The 23,606-nt window shown below is 40.2% G+C and overlaps 1 protein-coding gene across 3 annotated transcripts in view; it reads right to left on the bottom strand.

Moving 5' to 3' along the window:
- Nucleotides 1-23,606, bottom strand: part of STRBP (spermatid perinuclear RNA binding protein) — a 158,766-nt gene that overhangs the window by 118,710 nt on the left and 16,450 nt on the right. The gene's annotated exons all lie outside the window — the stretch shown is intronic.

The following is a 23,606-nucleotide window of genomic DNA, read 5'->3' as shown; positions in this document are numbered from 1 at the left end:
AGCTGGCTGCCAATGGTCAAGTCAGAAAAAATTATGGGCTTGAAAAGCATGGACATAAAAAAGTAAAATAAAACAGAAAAATGCCAGAAATATAACTAGGTTTTTTTTGTGGCCAAAAGAGAAATATTCTCTACTTTACCTCTACAGGGTTGTGGCAGCCAAGACGTATCTAACAGTTCTGGTAGACAAAAATGAACTGAGGAGTGCCAAAGAACTATGGCAGTGTTGGAACTACTGCACATGAGCACTGAAAAGCTTTTTCATCTTTCCATACAGCTCTGGAAGAATCCATCCATTTGGTGCCAAGAGTAATCATATGGACCCATATGTGCGACTATTGTGAACTATGGGTCTTCAGAGAAATATGTAGCACAAAGCATGCTCATGTTTTTTTTATCCCAATGAAAATGTTTCCAATTCACTGTGAACACTAAATATATTTCTGCTCTAGCTAAATATATTTCTTCAATATAAGTTTGTCCTTATAATGACAATTCTTGATGAAAATGTATATATATTTTACAGTAATTTTGACTGTTCTAACATAACTAGTAACAAATGAGAGAAACCAAAATTGTTAATGATTACATTCTGGAAATACCCTCCGATAACTCAGCATTTTTGTTGTGGGGAAAAAAACCTTATCCTCACTATCAAGTCAAATTAAAAAACATTTAAAAAAATGAAAAAATTCTGCAGTTTTTAACAAAAGCCATAGTTCCCCTCTGACAAGGCACATACCATCAAATTTTTGGTTTTAACAATTTTTATTTATGGGTTTTTTTTGTTTTTACTTTTTGTCATCATACTATGAGCTGTTTTAAATTGTGACATTGCCGAAGGATAACACCATATTTACTGTAGAGATCCTGTTACAGAAATATGAGGAACACATTTTAAGAAATCTAAATTATTTTAGAAAACAAAGACTCCAACAAAAAAAGGCACTGGATCACATTGTAAACAACTGCCCACTTGTAAGCAGACCAGACAGACTCTATCAATCATGCTATTACTGAAGCTACCCAATGGCTTATGGATTTAACTTTGAGCATCTGATTTGTGCATATTTGCCATATGCCAGATGATAGATTTCTCAATTAAAAAAATATTCTACATATTAATGCATTCCAAGAAATTAAATCAGGTGCATATATGCTTGTTACTAACAGAAATATATGTTAAAGAATGCACACGTTTAAGAATAAAGGAATGCAAAGTAGATAGGGTGATATTAAACTATAATATAATATTAAAACATCCACAGGAGTAGCAATCCCAGGGCAGGATTGTTTGATGTTTTTCACTGCCTTGCAGAATATCTAGGATTGACTCATCTCAGGATCTTACTCCTTTTACTGGGACAGCTAGCATTCAGCTTTTTCTAGAGTGTCAAAAGGAATGCATCTCTTACAGAAACATTTAGTAGTCAAAGAGCAGCTCTAGAAGTAACAATGAAGATAATCATACACAAAAAGATAGGCCAGTCACTGTAAAGGATGGCTACAGAATAATTATTTATAAAGAGCCATTAACATACACAGCAAAATAGAAGATATGGTAAAATACAATTAGATAAAATAAGGCACATCACATTTGACAAAAGCTTCACAGAACTTACACTAGTTTCATTATCTAGCAAAAATGATTTTATTTGGAATTATCTGACTACAGATTAATTTTGTATTTATTTATTTGTCTGGTAGTTTCTTCCTGCTCCTTTGGACTTCCAGCTCAAACAAAACCAACCTCTATTGGGCTATTACACCATAAGTCTTCATTCACAAATACTGGAGGGGATTTCCACTTCTTTTTGTAATCCTCTCTCAACTCAGCTCTGCTTTTGCAGCAAAAGCTTTTGGCCAGGGGCTACAAACTGCAGTTCTTTCTAGAACCCAGCTAAAGTGGGCCTTTAGTCTGACCTCTAGGTGCAACAGTTCAATGATGGCCAAGACTCCCCCCCCCCCCCCTCCAGGTGCTATGAGCCCTGCCTCAGTCAGGACATGAAAACTAGGACTCCTGCACTGTGGTGTACACAGCACCACCACTGAACCACCTTCACTTCTCTGCGATGACATTTGGCACTATTATTTTTTCCAGACTTTATAGCTATCATGATGATTTTCTCAATTACTATACAGTACTTCCTGAGCCTTGTGATTTGTTTGAACCCTACAAAACAGCTCACAATATGATGGCTTGAGTGAGTTAACACTTGACAGAGAAAACAGTTTCACTTGCTTCCATTTCTTTCAGTTTTGTTTCCTGCAATCTTCTGATGCATTTTGAGAATGTCTGAAGTGCTACATGCTTTTTTTTCAGAGTTGATGAACTTCCCAACAGATGTCTGTATTGTTTTTCTCTGCTGTCCTCATCATCACAAAGCCACAATCGGGTATATAACTTTTCTTTAACAAAAGCTGATTATACTCAAAGTAGCAGTACTACATAATTTCTCCCAAAGTTCCAAATGTCCTCTTTTATTGGCTGTTTGATATTTGTCTTAAATTTGGTTCTCTTTTCTAATCTTACAAAACAGCCTATTTCTTTAATTTTTATACTGACATTTATAATTATACTCTCACATCTTCAGAATTCCCCCTCCTCACTCTAGCTGTTCATGCTTTAGCTGAATTTGAACACATTACAGTATTACTAGCATTTTTATTAATTAAGAGTACAGAATATATTCCACGTTTCCAAAATCTATAAAGTTTACAGTGGACAAGACAGTGGAGCTATTAAAATCTCAAAAAGGCTGGTTTCTCCTTGGGAATAAAATAGCAGCAGCGAGAAACAACCTGAGAATTTAGAACCATGTGCTTCCTCCACTATTAGGAACCACAACTTTTGGTAAAGTCAAATCACTAAACTGCACCAGCATGGCCATGAAATCTCACAAGAATTTTGTTATTATATTGATGCATGGCAATACTGCAGAAACCACAAAAAGTGAATGTTGAAGATTTTGTTTTACCATTTAAATTACTTTGTAAAATCTCTTAGTAGTATGGATGCTTTAAATTCTGCTGGTCATTAAATTTATGCTTAGTCGCTGTGTATTTACTAATGAAGGGTCTGATTCACTTAGCATTTTCCCTCCAAAGGCACAGAATGGGAGAAAAACCTTAGTGAACTGGACCCTAAATATTCAACATTTCAAAAAATGTATTTTGAGCAGTTTAGAACATCCAATACAAACATCTGTTTCAAGCTCATATTTTATTTAAAATAATTGCTATAGATGAGTGATTATAGTCAAAGTTAGAAATGGTAAAGGCTGTCTGCAAAAAGATTCCAATGAAATACCATATTCTTAGTGCTATAAATGATGTTACAGTGTATAAATAAAATTGTGACATATAAGGTCATGTCATATTCCAGGATGTAGGAACACACCAAATGGAATACTAACTTACAACACAAGGAACAAGTTGTTGGCATTTGTTGAGAACACAAAAAAGTTTCTTTTTGCAGTCAGTATTTAATATGAAAAACAAAGGGGAGAGGACCAGGCAGTGAACAGGGGAGACAGACTTGTACCAGATTCCCATTTTACATCATCAACACTGATATTGTCATTATCAGAATGGCATGTTTCTTCATGCTCTGCCAGTCAGGATATGCAAGTAAATCACTGTTTTAAAAATACTTATTCAATTGTAAATGTTAGCTAGGCTTTTAAAAACTTGCCAAACAGTATCAGAAACTCTAGCACCAAGACTTCTATAATCCTCTCTCTTTTCTGTACTTATTCTTTCCAGTCAGTGTCTGCCATCAAGTCACTGTAGAAACATACTGTACATAGGCATGGAAGAGTCCCAAGGTAATTTATGGGCACCTTAGTTGATACTGTCAATCCAGCCTAGCAGAAAAATAAAAAATTATTTGGTCGTAAATTGTTTGTGATAAAGGGGCTTGACTGCCAAATATTTCTGTGGTTCTCAAGTACCCCCTGACAGTTTGTTTTTTGGGATACCCACAATGAATATGCATGAGATGTGTTTACATACAATGGAGGATGTGCATGTAACTGCATCTCATGCATATTCAGTGTGGATATCCTGAAAACCAGACTGGCCCGGAAGGAGGGAGAGGGAGGGGGAAAATTCCCTGAGGACTGAATGTAGAACCCACCAGGTTATTTGCCCTGTCATAATACAGTGTGACATTCAAAAGGTATAAGGGCAGCTAAGGGAGGATAAGGGCAATCATCATGACAAAGGTCCATATTCCATGCCACTTACCCAGCTAACAGGTGGTGTGTTTCAATATTCAATGGCATTCAATGGCCATCACTTAGCTGGGTAACTATTTAACCAGCTAAATAGTTAGCTAGCTAAGTGTGAAGGGTAGAGTAGGAGTGTTCCAGAATAGAGCTACTTATCAAGCAAATTTAGCCAATGTTCAGCCTTATCCAGCTAAGGGCCTGCTTCATCAAGACATTTTCCCATAGACAGAGAATGGGAGGAATGCCTTAGTGAATCTGGCCCTAAGTTAGCCGGATAAGTCAGACTTGCTACTCAGCAGGTCTAAAGTTTTCCAGATAAACTTATCCGGCTAACTATTAGCAGTTAACTTGCTCAGTCAGATAGTGGCTGAATATGGACCTCATAAAGTCCATTATGTACCTGGTAGATATTATTAGAACATGGGGATTTTAAAAACATGCATTCTAATTTTTTTGTAACTATCTCCAATCACCCAACTGCAAGGTGGACACGCTGTCAGAAAATAGTCCTGGAATCTCATCATGGATTCAGTGGCAGAAAGTTCCATTTTCTAATACATGTAAATTCCCTGAAGCCCTTGTGAAAAAATAATCCATACTACTGCAGTGAGATTAACTGTTAAGGGTACTATTTAACATTTGTAATTATTTTAAGGACATTATTATGATGGGTTCTAGAATCCGTTAATTCTATTTCTTTTTTATGGTAGTGCAAGCCAGCACAACTTAAGACAGTACATACCCAGATTCATGCAATACTGTTGTTTCTATCCTGAAATCTAAATGTGTACAGAACCTGGGCATTGTGCCATACAGCAGTTATAAAATATTTTAGGATGGATTTTTGTCTAAAGGATATTCCTCACATATAACTTGCTGGCCAGCGCCAATTAGTTTTCTAGTTAGAATCACTGCTCAGTAAAATTTGATTATTCAGCTTATGTTTTTTTTTTCATGCTGATGACATTAACAGTGTCATTTAATTTTAAACATCTGGAAAAGTGAAATAGAAATAAAACTGGATTGGAACAGACAGCAGAGTGGTAAACTTGGTAACAAAATGTAAGTTGAAAAACAAGTTTTCATCGAGAAGTAACTAAGAGGGTAGCAAAGTGATTCTAACTGGAATACTGAGATCCAATAGAAATACATATTTTTTCATGATGACACTTAGCAGCTCAGGAACACTTTAGATGAAGTCCATAAATGTAACCACAGAAGAACTTGTGGCTGAGCTAAGTATTTTTAAACAGTTTGATATATTAAGAACTCTGGTTTGCAAGATCTGATCTGTAATTACTAGGAAATAAGTCCAATTTTGAAGATATAATAGAACTAGCTACAAGAATGTGATCATATCGTTGAAATACTCTCACACTAGCCAGAGTCCAAAAGGTGCTCACTATTTTATGAAGTGTTTATGTTTACTAAGAATGATTATTTAGCATGTTTATGGGGAATATAGGATATGTATGGGGAAAATTACAAATAATTTTTTTGAATCTTCAGACGGCAAAGACATTAAAATATTTAACCCTTTTTATGATAAAAATAAAATTTGACTTCATAGTTATCTACCAAAATACTCAATACTTTTATTTATATTTATATGTTGAAAGAAACACTATCAATTTTCTATGATGACTGTGACTCCTTAATGCTGGTTCTGTTACCTATGCTGTAACATTTCTGGGAAAGATTTAGATTTTGGCTTATACCTTTGGTTTATGTTTACATTTTATGGTGTCTTTTCACACATGTACCCAGCATAGTTTTGATAACTAAATGAATAGCAAAATTGATACTTATTCTGTATTTTACATTTAAGGATTACAATGTGCAAACTAGTTTATTACAGCTAAAAATTGCATAAGTAATGCTATCAATATTCAGAAGCCTTTTTTCAACCACAGGTCAAATCTAGAAAGTTTAACTTGGTCCTCGAGTGATAAATGCTTGAAGTTCAAAGTGATTCTTTCCCAAACCAATACAATCAAATATTTCAGGGGGGGGGGGGGGGGGGCGCAGCCTACTGTCTGATACAGTCAACTCAGAGTAGAATTATCCTGAGCTTTACAAGCTATAACTGTAAAATAAATAAATAAATGCAAAATTAACCTGTAGGTTAAGAGGCAATAATCTTCAGAGTCATAAAACAGCCAAGCACAGGCATCCTGAAGAATTTCTTTTCGTCCAAGTGTCTTCTATTACTGGAAGCTTCATTTAACACTTGCATCATCATTTTAAGATGAGCTCCTCAGCGACCTGTTGTAGGCCTCAATGGAAAGCAGAGTTGCTTACCTGTAACAGGTATTCTCCCAGGACAGCAGGATGTTAGTCCTCACATATGGGTGACATCATCAGGATGGAGCCCAATCACAGAACACTTTTGTAAAGTTTCTAGAACTTTGACTGGAACACTGAGGATGCCCAGCATGCCACCAACCCTGCATCCAGCAGGGGACCCCCTTCAATCTCGTTTGTTGCAGAAGTATGAGTGAAAATGTAAGCGAACCCAACTCCGCGGGGTGGCGGGCGGGTTTCGTGAGGACTAACATCCTGCTGTCCTGGGAGAACACCTGTTACAGGTAAGCAACTCTGCTTTCTCCCAGGACAAGCAGGATGATAGTCCTCACATGTGGATGAATAGCGAGCTACAGGATGCCAGAATAGAATGAACCAAAAACACCCAATGACATGCAACAGGCACAACAACTGGGGTGGTTTTGGGTATGAGGGCAGCCTGAGTTTCTCAGTGGGTCGTAGGCAGGAAGTTGGGTTATTTAAACTGGAAATAAATTATGGAGGACAGACTGGCCAAAGATGGAATCTTGCCAGCCAGCCTTGTCAAGACAATAATGAGCTACAAATGTATGGAGAGAGCTCCATGTGGCAGCTCTGCAGATGTCAGCCAGAGGTACAGAACGGAGGTGCGCTACTGACGTTACCATGGCTCTTACTGAATGCACTTTTACGCGTCCCTGTATCAGAAGGCCTGCTTGTCGGTAGCAGAAGGAAATGCAATCCGCCAGCCAGGTGGACAGGATCTGCTTGCCCACTGGAACTCCCAATTTGGTTTTATCAAAGGAGACAAACAATTGGGTGGACTTCCTATGGGCTGCAGTGCAGTCCAGATAAAAGGCAAGCACACGATTACAGTCCAAGGAATGCAGAGCCCGCTCAACTGGTTGTGAGTGAGGCCTTGGAAAAAAGGTAGGAGGTATTATAGAATGATTTAAGTGGAAATCAGAGACTACTTTTGGCAAGAATTTAGAGTGAGTGCGGAGTACCACATGATCATGAAGAAATTTGGTATACGGTGGGTATGTTACTAGTGTCTGTAGCTCACTGACTGCGAGCTGATGTTATAGCAACTAGAAAGATCACTTTCCAAGTGAGATGTCGAAGCTCGCAGGAGTGTAGGGGCTCGAATGGAAGTCGCATGAGTTGTGCTAGCACAACATTGAGGTCCCAATGCCGGGACCGGAGGACGCAGTGGAGGCTTTAGCTGGAGCAAGCCTCTCATAAAGCGCCCTACCAGGGGTTGCGCAGAGATCGGGGCATGTCCTACACCTTTGTGGTAAGCGGCTATGGCGCTGACGAACTCGAATGGAAGAAGTCTGCAGACCAGACTCAGAAAGGTACCACAGATAGTCCAGGAACCTTGTAGTGGGGCAGGAAAAGGGATCTATTTCTTTTGTGGTGCACCATGAGGAGAATCTTTTCTATTTGGAACGATAAGATCTTCTAGTAGAAGACTTTCGTGAAGCTACAAGGACCTGGGACACACTGTCAGAGAGATTAAGAGATTGCAGTATCAACCTTTCAACACCCAAGCTGTCAGAGAGAGGGAGTGAAGATTCGGATGATGCAACAGTCCATTGTTCTGCGCTATCAGAGTTGGATCTGTGCCCAGGCGAATTGGTTGCTGGACTGAGAGTGAGGGGCTATGAGGATTATTGTGCCCCCGTCCTGCCGTAACTTCACGAGAGTCTTGCTGATGAGTGGAAGTGGAGGGTAGGCATAGAGAAAACCCCTTGCCCACGAGTGGGCAAAGGCATCTCGTGGCGGTGTGTCGTGGCTGTGGTGTAGAGAGCAGAAGTTGTCCACTTTGCGGTTGTGAACTGACGCAAAGAGGTCTATGTTTGGGCCACAGTGGGATCTAGAGACCATTCGTGGGGACGAAAGGTCCGGCTGAGATTGTCCGCCATCACATTGACCACGCCTGCCAGGTAGGTCGCTCTCAGTAGCATGGAGTGGGAGAGAGCACAGGCCCAGATCTGCGCCACCTCCTGACATAGCAGATAAGAGCCTGTGCCCCCTTGATTGTTGAGGTACCACATTGCTACCTGGTTTATTTTATTTTTTATTTTTACTTTTTATATACCGGCATTCGCGATGGGAGTCGCATCATGTCGGTTTACAATTAACAGGATGTGAACAAAAAGGATAAGAACTTAGAACAATAACATGTGATGTAAGAAGAAGTAGCAGTTACAATAAAACAGGGACATAATGCAACTTGGAATGGAAATAAAGCGATAGAAAAACATTAACAGTGAAATAGTAGAGTAACAAGGTAATAGACCTGTCCATTAAAAAAATAAAGATCATTTTGGAGTTGTCCAGTTATTGATTATCCTGAAGGGAGGTCTTTGTTGTTTGAGTTGAAGAAGGATTCAATTGGTATCTGGAAAGGCTTTCATAAATAACCAGGTTTTCAGTCTTTTTCTGAAAGTAGGAAGGCAGGGTTCCTGTCTCAGTTCTGGTGGGATGGAGTTCCATAACATGGGTCCTGCTGTAGAGAATGCCCTGTCTCTAAGCGTCATGTGGTGGAAGGTTTTGGCAGGGGGGACCTGTAGAGAATCTCTGTAGGACTCTCTGATAGGTCTGGTGGAGGTATGTTTTTTAAATGGTATTTGGAGGTTAAGCGGAGAGAGTTGATGGAGTGATTTGTAGATGGTGGTAATGGATTTGTATAAGATTCTATAGTGCACTGGCAGCCAATGTAGGTCTTTGAGAATCGGCGAGATGTGGTCTCTTCTTCTTGTGTTTGTCAAAATTCTGGCCGCCGTGTTCTGAACCATCTGGAGAGGTTTAGTATGAGAAGAAGGGAGACCTAATAGAATGGAGTTGCAATAATCTAACTTAGAGAAGATTATTGATTGCAAGACTGTTCTGTAGTCGTGGAAGTGGAAAAGTGGTTTAATTCTTTTTAAGACATGCAGTTTATGAAAGCAGTCCTTCGTGGTTTGATTAATAAAAGATTTTAGATTTAGCCGATTATCAATGATGGCACCTAGGTCTCTTACTTGTGAAGCTTGAAAACCGGTAGGAAGATTTGTGATGTGGTTACTGTTTTCGGGGGAAATTATGAGAAGTTCGGTTTTTGCGGAATTTAAGATTAGATTTAGACTGGCGAGGAGGTTGTCAATATTTTGAAGGTATTTTTCCCAGATTTTTATTGTTTTGGTTGTCCGTTTGAATTAGGATTACCTTGTTGGAGAGACAATCCTGAAAAACGAAGAGGGCATATCGGATTGCCCGGAGCTCCAGAAAATTTATCTGGTGCCTTGCTTCCGCTATGGTCCAGGATCCCTGGGTTTGGAGGTTGTTGACATGGGCCCCCCAACCCAGGCTGTATGCATCTGTTGTCAGAGTAATTTGAGGTTGTGGAGATTGGAAGGGTAGTCCTATCTGAAGATTGGACTCCTGTATCTACCAAGCTAGTGAGAGACGAAGCTGGTTGGTGATGTGGACAATTTGGGACATGTGTTGATTTGACTGAGACCACTGGGACTTTAAAGTCCATTGTGTTACTCTCATGGCTAGTCGAGCCATTGGGGTTACATGAACCATGTAACCTCGGGGGCGTCCCCCTCGAGTGACGTCACTGCTTCTGACTACAAAAGGTTGCCAATTTGCTGACTCTTGCCGAGTTAGCAACGGATTGGATTCATTCCGGACTGAAGCTGCTGTGCCGCTTCTGCTGCTGCTGGAAGCTAACTTCACCCTCCGGGGTTCAACTAACTTGGGTACCCACTCCTCGGGGGCCCTTTGCTTATTTCCAGGTGCCTATCCTGAATCCAGGTACTTGCTCCTCGAGGGCCTGTGTGACTATCCTGGTGTCTGCTACCAATTCTTCTACCTGCTGGAACACTACCTATCAGCTACAGAGAGTGAGTACTTCTTCTCCCAGTCTGTTCATCTACAGCTCCTCGTTGTCTATCTGCATCGGGCCCTACACCACCAATGTGGAACGGGACTCCTCTGCCGAGGATCACAGCCCGTTGCTACCTATCATCTCTCTACTGCTTATTGGGAACTATATATACTCAGCTACAAAGGAGTATGTAATAACATCTGCCAGTCTGTCTCTCCTACAGCGCCTCACTGGATATCTGTATCAGGGCCTTATACCACCATTATGGGACGGGTCTCCTCCGCCGAGGATCACAGACTGTTGCTACCTAATCCACTCTCTACTGCCACCTCTGGTGAACCATACAAGTGGAATCAGTGTGGTAGTCGGGGGTTGATTTCTGCCCTCTAGTAAGATGTCAAAACCCCGATGCTGGACCAGTCTGTGGGGCTGGCCTCTTTGGGAAGGCCTAGGTTGTCGAGTATGGGATGGAAGTGGGTAATACCTACGTGGCTTGTAGGATAACCTTCTAGGATCCCGTCGAAAAGACCTCTTGGTAGTAGATGGGAAGTCTGAGGGGACAGTGGACAGCTGACGCAAGATGTCATGATGATCTTTTAGTTGCGTCACTGTTTCCTGAATTTTGTCGCCAAATAAGTTGTCCCCTGTACATGGAAGGTCTGCTAACCTTTCTTGGACTTCCTGGCACAGGTCAGAAGACTTGAGCCATGCCCAGCGTCTGGCACTTATTCCTTCTGCCGAAACTCTTCAGGCAGTTTCAAAGATGTCATATGCTGCCCTCACTTCATGCTTTCCAGCATCGAGTCCTTTCTGAAGGATTGTGGTAAGTCCTTCTTGCTATTCATCTGGTAATGTTTCAGAGAATTCTTGGACCTTCTTCCAAAGATTCCTTGAGTACTGAGTCATGTATAGCTGATAAGCTGCTATACGTGCCATCAGCATAGAACCGTGGAAGACTCTCCGTCCGAAGGCGTCCAAGGATTTCTATTCTTTACTTGGAGGGGCAGAAGAATGAGGCCGGGATCTCTTGGCTTTCTTCTGGGCAGGCTCAATGACCACAGATTGATGGGGCAGTTGACTTTTTTGAAACCCCAAAGCTGACTGGACCAGATAGGTGGCATCAGTTTTTCTGTTCACTGGTGGAACTGTGCCAGGGTGCTCCCAGGTGCGTTGTGACAAATCAAGGAGCACTTCATGTACTAGAACTGCCTTAGGGGCATCAATGAATTATGCCTGGCATCCTCCTCCGTCTGTAGCTTAAAAGGGATGGTTTCAGATATCTCTTTAATGAAGTTGGCAAATGTGAGGTCTTCAGGAGGGGAGCGGCGGCATTCTTCTGGGGGTGAAGCCTCTGAGAGGAGTTCATCCGAGTCCTGAGTGTCAGAAGAATTATCACCCCAGGGATCATATGGTGCATCTCCAGCATCATGTGGGCCTTCATCTGGAGGTAAGGGTCCAAATCCAGCCAGATCTGGAGGTGGCACCGATGGAAAGGATGGAGGCACCGATGCGGGCACAGAGGACGGTGATGGCATTGATGGAATCGGTGTTTTTGATGGATGTCGGGGAGGCAATAGACCTGATGGTTCTGGAACCGGCTCCGGCATTGATCGTCTTGGAGGTGCCGATGGCCTGGAAGGAACAGGCACCGATGGCAATGCACCGATTAAGGTGTCCAGGCGCTTGAGAAGCGGAGCCAGCTTGGTAGGCATCGGAGCCGGTGCCATCCCCAAAGTGCCTGAAGTACTGCCTCTTGGACCATCCAGTCCAATTCCTCCTGGAAGGCTGGTGTTGGCAGCACAGCCACTGGGGTTGGATGCTCAGAAGGCGTTGCAGGAGGGTCCACATGTATTAGTAGAGTCTCGGCTCCCAGCACCAGTGCCGGTGGGGAACGCCTCTGTGTCCCGGGTCCAGATGGGGATGGGGCCCCTTCTCCCCGGGACTTCTTGGCCGGTGGTTCTGTCGATGTCGATGGCAGCATCGGAAGAAGGGTCATGTCAATGGCGGTGACAGCGTTTTTCCCGATGCTCGGTCCGGTCTTTCTCCGGTACAGAGGAGGAAGATGTCTATGCCTTTGAATGTGAAGAGGCTGGTGAAGGACGGTCACCGGTGTCTCGATGGCGCTGAGACTTCGATGGCGATGGAGTCGTTGAAGAGGAAGGTTTTTGACTCAGTGTAGCCTTGGTTGGAGTACACGGAGACACTCTCTTAAAAAGGTGTTCTATCTTTTCCAAGCAGGCCCTGCCACCTTTTGGCATCATCTGGGCACAGCTAGTGCACCGTTGGACATCGTGAGCGGGCCCCAAGCACAAGACACATACGTCGTGAGGGTCCGCAATGGTCATGGTCCTTGGGCACTCAGGGCACTTTCGGAACCCGGTTGCCATTTTTTTTAAAAAAAGAGGCGCGCGGTCGGTGGCCACTGAGAAAGCATCGCCGGGAATTGACTGCAAAGGATGAGGTAAACTTACTGGCGTCAACGGAGGTCGGCGGTCGATGGGGGACCCCAGGATGGGTAAAAATTTTGAAATTTTTTAAATAAGTTTCTGTGAGGAAAAGGTTGTGAGGAATTCTCACAGAGCTCCAGAAATTCGCGAGGCTACTGCTGCGCGGAAAAAAAAAAAAAGAGAGACTGAAGAGGGACCCCTGCTGGATGCACGGTTGGTGGCATGCTAGGCATGCTCAGTGTGCCAGTCAAAGTTCTAGAAACTTTGACAAAAGTGTTCTGTGATTGGGCTCCATGCTGATGATGTCACCCACATGTGAGGACAACCATCCTGCTTGTCCTGGGAGAAACGAAATGCCCAGAGGTCAGGGGAATGAGCTTCTCCATCACAGTGGGTCACAAAGAATGATGATACATGTTTTAAAATAGGCACTCTCTACAGAAAAGGTTGTTGCTATGTACTAAAAAGCAGCATGCGTTTCTTGGCAAGCAGAATACCCAACTGTATTCATGCTGGCTAAACAGTGTGTATGCAATAAAGGAGGAGGAAGCTAAGAAAAGTTGCTGCCTTAGAGTCAGAAAGCACTTCTTGCAAGTGAATGAATTAGATCTAGGTCTAGTTATTTTATTGAATCAAACTGACATCAGGGCATGAAGGCACATACAGCATTCTTACTTAACATGGAGAAGCACTAGAGACAATCCATTGCACCTAACCTTGTTTATTTGGTTAGAGGGGAGATTAGTGTACTTAATTATACTGTATGAAATGCTGGCCAGTATTTACCTAGTCCTGTCCAACTCCTAATCACATACAAAAAAAGAAGAAAAAAATTTAACCTGCGGCTCAGTTTCTGAACAAAAAAGATCAGGATTTACAATTCATTCCTTTAACTTAGAACAGAAAAATATAGCGCACATACCAAATAAGGCCACCATGAAGATGTTATTTCTGATCCTTATGAAAAGGTGATCTCATTACACATACATGCATGCAAAGTTACTTAAGACATTTTGGGGTTGTGTAAATATTCAGGGGTCACTCATTTATAGATAGTTCTATGTTAAATTTGTATAACTTTGATGATATAATAGTAGCAAGGTCATTAGATTTAAATATCTTTTTTTCACCCAAACTGGATCCTGATGAAATTCATAAAACAGGCATGCATCCAACACTTGGAAAGATGACTCTGTAGAACATTTCTAGAATCTAGAGTGCATGAAGGCTTCCAAAGTGTAAGGGGAGAAGAAACAACTTATTATTAATATCCAATTGCAGTTGTATAAACTAAAGCAGAGAAAATTAACATGGCTTGCTCAAGGTTACATAGAGGAGAGGATGTTGTGGACATACCCACACCTGAAATGTTCTTTGATGGTGCAACTAAAGCAAATCACTGTGAAAATGAAAATGTAATAGATCAAATTCTCAAATCACCAGAACAGCATAGTAGTCATTCCAGAGTTCTGAAAGAACTCAAACATGGTATTGCAAACAATTACTGGTAATCTATAACCTGTCATTTAGAACAGCCACAGTACCTGAATACTGGATGATGGCCAGTGTAATACTGTTTTTCAAAAAGAGCTCCAGGGGTGATCTGGGAAACTATAGACCAGTAAGTCTGACATTGGTGACAGGGAAAATAGCAGAAGCATTCTTAAAAACAAAATCACTGGCCAGATAAGACATGGCTTAATAGGGAAGATTCAGCATTGTTTTAGCAAAAAGGAAGTTTCGCCTTACCAATCTAATAGATTTTTTTGTAAATCAACATGTAGATGAAGATGAACTGATTGACATAAATGTATTTGGATTACCAAAAGGCATTTAACAAAGTCCCTCATGAAACACTCCTCAGGAAATTAAAAAGTCATGGGATAGACCTTATTCAAATCCACTCTAAAAAATCTACCTTTATGAGGGTGCTTTTAAATTCAAACCCTTGATTATCCTGCTCACAGGCTTATTGATGTTAACAATTTTCTTATTACGTGTAATCTCCAAAGTGTCTTTTGCTCTATATGTTATCTTGATTAGACTGAAAGCTCTTCGGAGAAGGGGCTCTCTCTCATATATTTCTGTACAGTACTATATATGTTGAGGAGCGCTTTAGAAGTCACAAGTAGTAGTAATAATATTGTGGATTGGTAACTGGTTAAAAACCAAGAAAAAGAGTGTAGGACTAAATGGTCAAATGGACAAATGGAGAAAGGTCAATAGTAGAATGCCCCATGGATCTGCATTGGGGCCTGTGCTATTTAAAATGTTCATTAATGATCTGAAAAAGGGGGCAAAAGAGAGATCAAATTTACAGATGACAAAATTAATCAAAGTTCTTTAAATAGCAGCAGATTGAGAGGAAAAACTAAAGAACCTTGCTAGACTAGAAGACTGTAATTACAACACAGGGTAATGTATTTCTCGCTCCCTCCCACAATGCTACAGAATACACTCTCAGAGAGTCGACTGTATCATCTAATACACTCTATAATGTCATATCACACAAAATCCATTGTTTATTGATATACATATAAAAACATCATTAGTCTCACTAGACAAAGTTAAAACTAACTACTCACATTCACTCTCCATACACACCATTAAAAACATCACAAAAACACAGTGACAATCCGATTGATACAATGTATTAAAGTTGTTGGACATGTGACTTCCGTGATCCTGGAAAAGAGAGGTAGACTCAGAAGAAATTACAATTAAAAACTGATACGTCTGAATGGTGATGAAACTGGTAATCGGACACAGTACACATTAAGGATTTAAGGTGTAACCAGTCCCCTTTTTTTGAATTCCGCTGCACTGGCTTAATACACTGCATATATTGAAGAGCAGAAGCATCGGATGCAGTGTGTTATTTATCTGTCGCCCTTTTAAAAACCGACAAGAGTTGAGTTCCCATATTTGAAGAAGAGCAAACAACTGTTTGAAAAATAAATGTTTTGAAAGTATACAAAATATATTGCACTGTGGGAAAATATATGATACTATCTGGGGAACCCTCTAATAAGTTGGGAAAAGAACTGAGACAGGATACTGCACTTTAATACATTGTATCAATCGGACTGTCACAGTGTTTTTGTGATGTTTTTAATGGTGTATATGGAGAGTGAATGTGAGTAGTTAGTTTTAACTTTGTCTAGTGAGACTAATGACGTTTTTATATGTATATCAATAAACAATGGATTTTGTGTGATATGACATTATAGAGTGTATTAGATGATACAGTCGATTCTCTGAGAGTGTATTCTGTAGACTAGAAGACTGGGCATCTAAATGTTAGCTGAAATTTAATGTGGACAAGTGGAAAGTGATGCACACAGGGAAAAATTATCCCAAGTATAAATACATAATTGTTGGGTTTCATATCAGACATCACCATCCAGAAAGGGATCTCAGAGTCCCTGTACACAATACATTGAAATCCTCAGTTGTGTGCAGTGGTAGTCAAAAAAGTAAATAGAATGGTAGGAATTAATTGAAGAGGAATGGAGAATAAAACGTAAAAGTATTATAATGCCTCTATATCAATTCATGGTACGACTGCACCCATCTGAGAAAAAAAAAAAAGCCCACATAGTTGAACTAGAAACCTACAGTAAAGGGCAACAAAAATGATAAAGAGGATGAAACGGCTCCCTTATCCCCTATGAAGAAAGGCTAGAAGGTTAGGGCTCTTCAGCTTGGAAAAAAGACAACTGATAGAAGATATGATAGAAGTTTATAAAATTATGTGTGAGGTAGAACAGATAAATAGGGTATGATTATCTACCCTTTCCAATACTAAAACCAGGGGGACACGCCATGAAACGAACAATTAGCAGATTTAAAACAAATTGTAGAAAGTATTTTTTCACTCAGTGCACAATCAAGCTATGGAATCTATTGTCAGAGGATGTGGTCAAGGTGACTAGCATAGTGAGGTTTAAAAGAATTTTGGGCAAGTTTTTGAGGAAAAGGCCAAAAACAGTTAGAGAAAGCCAAAGCTTAACTCTCAGAGTGAGCAACAAGAAATAGATCTTTTTGTGATCTATAGGATACTTGTGACCCAAACTGTCTACTATCGGAGACGGGATGCTGGGTTCAATGGACACTGCTCTGACACAGCATGGCATATAATATGCTCTTATGTTCTCGTCAAAGGAGAAGGCAATCTGCACTGGTCATTTTCTAATAGAAAGGTACCAGATCAAAACCAGTGATGGCTTCTTCTTTCCACTCCACCTGCAATGGGGAAAAGGAAATAAGTCCAAAAGTTTTTAGGTCAGAGACCTGGCAGAAAAATGAACATTGACAATTCAAATTTGTATTCCAGGAATAGGCAACTCCGGTCCTGGAGTGCCACAAACAGGTCTCGTTTTCATATGTCTACAATGAATATGCATGAGGTGTATTTGTATGCACTACCTCCATTTGAACATGACATTTATTGCAGGTGTCATAAGCAAAACATGCATAGAGTTAGAAATTCGCATTACACACTAAAAAAATTAATAAACCAACTTCAAAAGTATTGCTTAAAACAAATGTTTCATTGCTTGTTATGTGAAAACTTCCACATGGCAGATGACCAACAAGAAAGGGTTTTGCTAATCCTGTTTTCTCTACCACTCCTTAGCTACTCTTTGATAGACAGGCTGGTGATGATACAGTCCTGGCTGTCAGAAATTTGCTTAAGAAACAGAAATATGACGGCAGAAAAATACTGTATGGCCCATATAGTCTGCCTACCTGCCCAATTAATATAGCTTTATAATTCCCATCACTCCCTTAAAGATCCCCTTATCCTATGCTTTCTTGAATTCAGATACTGTTTTTAACTCCACCACCTCTACTGGGAGGCCGTTCCATGCATCTACCATCCTCTCTGTAAAGAAATATTTCCTAAGATTACTCCTGAGTCTACTTCCTGTCACCCTCATCCCATGACCCCTGGATCTAGAGCCTCCTTTCTGTTGAAAGAGGCTTGCTTCCTGTGCATGTAAACCTTTGAGATATTTAAATGTCTCTATCATAGCTCCCTTACCTTGCTTTTCCTCTAAGGTGTATGTTTAGATCTTTAAGTCTACCCCCATATGCTTTAGAACGAAGACCACTGACCACTGTAGTAGCCACCCTCTGGACTGACTCCATCCTGTTTATATCCTTTTGAAGTTGCAGTCTCCAGAACTATACACAGTATTCCAAATGAGGTCTCACCAGGTACCTATACAAGGGCAATATCACCTCCCTTTTTCTACTAACCATTCCTCTCCCTATACAGCCAAACATCTTTCCGGTTTTTGACACCGCTTTATCTACCTGTTTGGTCAATTTAAGATCATCAGATACAATCATCCCCAGACCCCGCTCTTTCTTCATGCTTTCAATTTTACCTCCAATACTGTACCTCTCCCTTGGGTTTTTCATTCTAAATCATGACTGCATTTTTTAGCACTAAATCTTAGCTGTTAGATCCTAGACCACTCCTCGAGATTCGCTAGTTCCCTCTTCTGGTTTTTCCACACCTTCCTGGCTATCTACCCTGTTGCAGATTTTGGTATCATCGGAAAAAAGATAAACCTTTTTCAACAATCCTGCTATTTTGCTCACAAAGACTGATCCCTAAAGCACAATGCTAGTAACATCCCCCCTCCTCAGAGAAAACTCCATTTACCACTACTCTTTGTTGCCTCTCACTCTGCCAGTTTCTAACCCAGTCACTCTGGATACCATACCAAGGGCAGTTAATTTATTTATGCCACCTATACAGAACTATGTCAAAGGCCTTACCGAAATCCAAGTACACTACATCTAACTCTCTCCATTGATCACCCAAAGAAATTGATTCGATTCATCTGACACAATTTACCTTTAATAAAACCATGCTTCCTCAGATTTTGCAATCCATTGGAATCCAAAAACTGCACTATCCTCTGTTTTAGCAGCAATTCCATTAATTTGCTCACCAGAGAGATCAGGCTAACTGGTTTGTAGTTCTCAGGTTCCTCCTTACTTCCACTTTTATGAATCAGAACCATATCCATCTATCTCCAATCCCCCAGAACTACTCCTGACTCTAAAAAAAGCATTGAAAATGTCAGCCAGGGATGCTGCCAGGACATATCTAAGTCCCTTAGTACCCTCGGATGTATAGTTTATACAGAAAGTATTCAGATCCCTTCACTTTTTCCATATTTTGTTACATTACAGCCTTATTCTAAAATGGATAATATCCATTTTTCCCTCCTCACAATACACACACTACCCCAAAATGACAAAGCAAAATCAGGTTTGTAGAAATTTGTGCAAATTAATAAAAAAAACCCTGAAATATCACATTTACATTAAGTATTCAGACCCTTTGCTATGACACTCAAAGTTGAGCTCAGGTGCATCCTATTTCCATTGATCGTTCTTGAGATGTTTGTCCTACTTGATTGGAGACTATCTGTCGTAAATTCAATTGATTGGACATGATTTGGAAAGGTACACACCTGGCTATATAAGGTCCTACAGTTGACAGTGCATGTCAGAACAAAATCAAAGCCATGAAGTCGAAAGTATTGTCTGTAGCTCTTTGGGAGAGGATTGGATTGAGGAACCGATCCGAGAAGGGTACAATAAAATTGTTGCAGCATTGAAGGTCCTGAAGAACATAGTGGCCTCCATCATTCTTAAACAGAAGAAGTTTGGAACTATCAGTACTCTTCCTAGATCTGGCCGCCTGCCCAAACTGAGCAATCGAGGGAGAAAGGTCTTGGTCAGGGAGTCAAACTAGAACCTGATTGTTACGCCGACGGAGTTCCACTTGGGAGATAGGAAAACCTTCCAGAATGACAATCATCTCTGCAGCATTCCATCAATCAGACTTTTATGATAGAGTGGACAGATGGAAGCCACTCCTAGGTAAAAGACACAACAGCCCACTTAGAGTTTACAAAAAGGCACTTAAAGGACTCTCAGAGCATGAGAAACAAGATTCTGTGGTCTGATGAAATCAAGATTGAACTTTTTGGCATGAACGCCAAGTATCACGTTTGGAGGAAACCAGGCCCCGCTCATCACCTTGCATATACCATTCCTATGGTGAAGCATGGTGGTGGCAGCATCATGCTGGGGGATATTTTCAGCTGCAGGAACTGGGAGACATAGGTTTGAGGGAAAGATGAATGGAGCAAAGTACAGAGAGATTCTTGGTGAAAACCTGCTTCAAAGTGCGCTGGATCTCAGTTGGGGGTGATGATTCATCTTCCAACAGGACAGCAACCCTAAGCACACAGCCAAGACAACACAAGAATTGGCATCAGGACAAATCTGTGAATGTCCTTGAGTGGCTCTGCCAGAACCTGGACTTGAATCTGAACATCTCTAAAGAGACCTGAAAATAGCTCCCCATTCAACCTGACAGAGCTTGAAAGGATCTGCAGAGAATGGGAGAAAATTCCCAAATCCAGGTATGCCAAGATTGTAGCATCATACCCATGAAAACTTGAGGCTGTAATCGTTGCAAAAGGTGCCTCAACAAAGTACTGAATAACGAGTCTGAATACTTATGTACATGTGATATTTCAATTTTTTAAATTAATTTTCTACAAACCTGATTTTGCTTTGTCATTTTGGGGTATTGTGTGTAGATTGAGAAGGGAAAAAAGTGCATATTATCTATTTTAGAATAAGGCTGTATTGTAACAAAAAGTGGAAAAGGTGAAGAGGTCTGAATACTTTCTGAATGCACTATATCCTATACCTTCTTTGACCAGGAGGTGCTAGATGATGGCCTGTCTCTGGATTCCCTGCTGGCCTCTGACTTTGAGGAAACCAACGATCCTATCGATGCTGATGGTCCCCCACCATCTGTGCAGCTCCATGGTCCATCAATGTTAATATTTCCACTGCTGATGGATCATCTTCCAGTAGCTGAATGAATGTTCCATCAAATCCAAGTGGGATCGGCATCCTTTTGGGGTCATCTCAGAGCACTTGTGGCAACTCCTGGCGTCATGCGATGCCCCAAGGAAAGGACATATTTATCATGAGGATCTATGATAGACATAATCCTCTTGCATCAAGGGCACTGCCAGAACTCTGAAGCCAAGTTGGAGCAAAATAGAAGGGACACAAAACTGAACTCGATGGTGGCGGTCAGTTGATGTCCGACAGGCACAAATGGCACTACCATATGAACAGAAATGACAGCAGACTGAAACAGCGAAATCCTGAAAAATCTTACCTAGGGACACTACAGGGAGACTGCAGGACAGTTAGAAACATGAAAAAAAGACAAGAAAAAGAACAGCATAAAAAGCACCAACTCACTGAGAAAATGTTTTGCAGAGGATCAAACTATGACCACCGGACTCTGTGGAAAAAGAAAAACTGAAAGGAATTCCATGTGACTGTGTGGTATACTGTATGCTGAGGGCACGCTCAATGAGGCTCAGTCAAAGTTCTAGAAACTTTGACATAAGTTTTCCATGCTGGGCTCCATCTTATGATGTCACCTATATGTGAGGACTGCCAACTTGCTTGCCCTCAGAGAAACATCCTAATACATGCTCCAAAACAACTTTTGTTCAGAGATAGTTACCAAAGTTTGTAAAGTCTAAAGGAGTAACGATAATGTTATACAACACTAATCACATTTTTCAAAACATTTTAACTGATCCAAACAGCAATAAACAAATGTGTAGAAAGCCATATCATAAATGGTGCATAATTTTTTTTAGGTAAAATTAGAGATCATGCACTCTAGGTAAGGATTTAATTTTCTTCATTAGACATGTAAGCTCACACAGGGACAAGATATCAAATGTCTGGAAATAAATTAAATCTACAGAAAATCTTTGACAGGTTACATTTTCATTGGATCAATTCTATATTAAGACTACCCTATTAGCTGCATCTTATCCTACTAAAATATAAATTTTATTTCCTCCCCAAGCTGACAAATTTTATTTTTATTGTAAGAAAAGATTGTCTAGCTTTTACTTAGAAAATTCTGATTGACTTTCAGGGATCAGAAGGAATGTAAGTTCCCACATGAATATCTGTGAGTGTACAGATATGGCAGCTTATATACTGTATATACAAGATGAGGAGAAGGGTAAGCAATCTTTTTTTTTTTCTCTTCTACAATAGTAAATACAAGGATACTGTAGTGTTTGGCAACGCTTATTATTCAATGTTTATAACTTTAATTTGTATTATCTTCCATTTATAAATTAGAAATATCTGTTTGCTGAAAGCAGGGAGGACCTGATTCAGATTTCAATCTGGACATACACTGGCTGCATGGAATTAAGTTCACTGAAAAAAAAATTGAACAGATATGATCTGGCTCTTTTGGATGAATGCCTGATGCATGTTTTTGCAAAAGATTGAAATCTGGGCCCAAGTGTTAATCTGAAGTTATTTTAAAATATTGTACACGGAGAGCTCCTTGATGGAATTATATCTTGGGGATGGGAATCAATTTAAACTTGTCTGCAAATTTTCCATTGACCCAAATTAATTTAATTATTTAGGCTTACTATATGACATTAGCTTACAAAATGTGCAATACTAAAACTGATTGCTTTATTTCCAATGGCCAAAAAAACAGAACAGAGGAGTCTAAGAAAACAGAGAGAAAGTTTATACTTCAAAACTTATCCTACAGCAGAGATTTATGCAAGGTCATCTGTATAGTACTGAATAAAGAATCCTTTACAATGCAAATACATTTAACTCTTTCAAAGAATTTTGCTCGAGCGTATTGTTAGGTATAGTGCAATTCCACACTTCATTTTTAAATCCCTCCTACCCTCTTTCCATCCAGATTAATCAAAAAGACACTGACCAGCATTTCTCACAGTATAACTGTTGTATGTGCGGGAGTGGGAAAGAGTAAGCAAAGGGACTTTGGCAAGTCTAGAAATGGGAAAACAGCAAAAGGGAGCTCCCTGTTGCCCAGGTGGGCCCAGCTGCCTCGGATGTCATGACAGAATGTGGCCAGTTGGTCAAAGGTCTGACATAATCCAGTATTGCTAGGCAAGATTCTAGGGACAGGCTTGGAGAACTGAAGCAAAAATTATGGACAATAAAATAAAAAAAATAAATACAAATAAAACCAAAGACATGGTTACATTAGTGCTATGTTATGCAAGATTTTTAAACTTTACTGTTGTTAAATATCAGCATTTAAATTTTCAATAAAAGTTTTTAATTGTTAGACTGCAAGTTGAGTGACAGAAAACAATGAAGACAACAAAGATGTTAGGAGGCTTATTTTTCATGATGGTACAGCCTATACAAGTTCAGTATCAGAAACCCCACAGAAGGAAAACACAAGTCTAGTATTTTACAAATATCTTCAACTATTTCCCACTGATGAAGCTTTTTACCTACAAAAAGATATTAAATCTAAATACATAACAAGACAGTAATGTTACTAAGTTCTTGTACAACTGCCTGAGTTTATTTAAACTAAACAAAAATCTTCAATAATTAAGATGACAGATGCACTCGAAAAATTATCAGCTGCAATTTAACTTTGGGATGAACAGCCCAATCAAGTTCCTTCATTAGTGTGCTATTCAATGGAAACTTTTTGCACAGATAGAGAACAGATAAACTCATGTCTTAATTGGGCCCCTATTAAAGATGATTAAGTAAAACTAAAATAGTGTGTAATATAATGGTTATCTGGTTTCAGATCATGATTTTGTCAAATATCATAAATAGATTTGTATACAATTTTGTGTCCATGAAACAGATAAATGGA

The sequence above is a fragment of the Rhinatrema bivittatum genome, chromosome 8, assembly GCF_901001135.1.
Source record: "Rhinatrema bivittatum chromosome 8, aRhiBiv1.1, whole genome shotgun sequence".
NCBI lineage: Eukaryota > Metazoa > Chordata > Amphibia > Gymnophiona > Rhinatrematidae > Rhinatrema > Rhinatrema bivittatum.
This window is presented reverse-complemented; position numbering and strand designations above follow the sequence as displayed.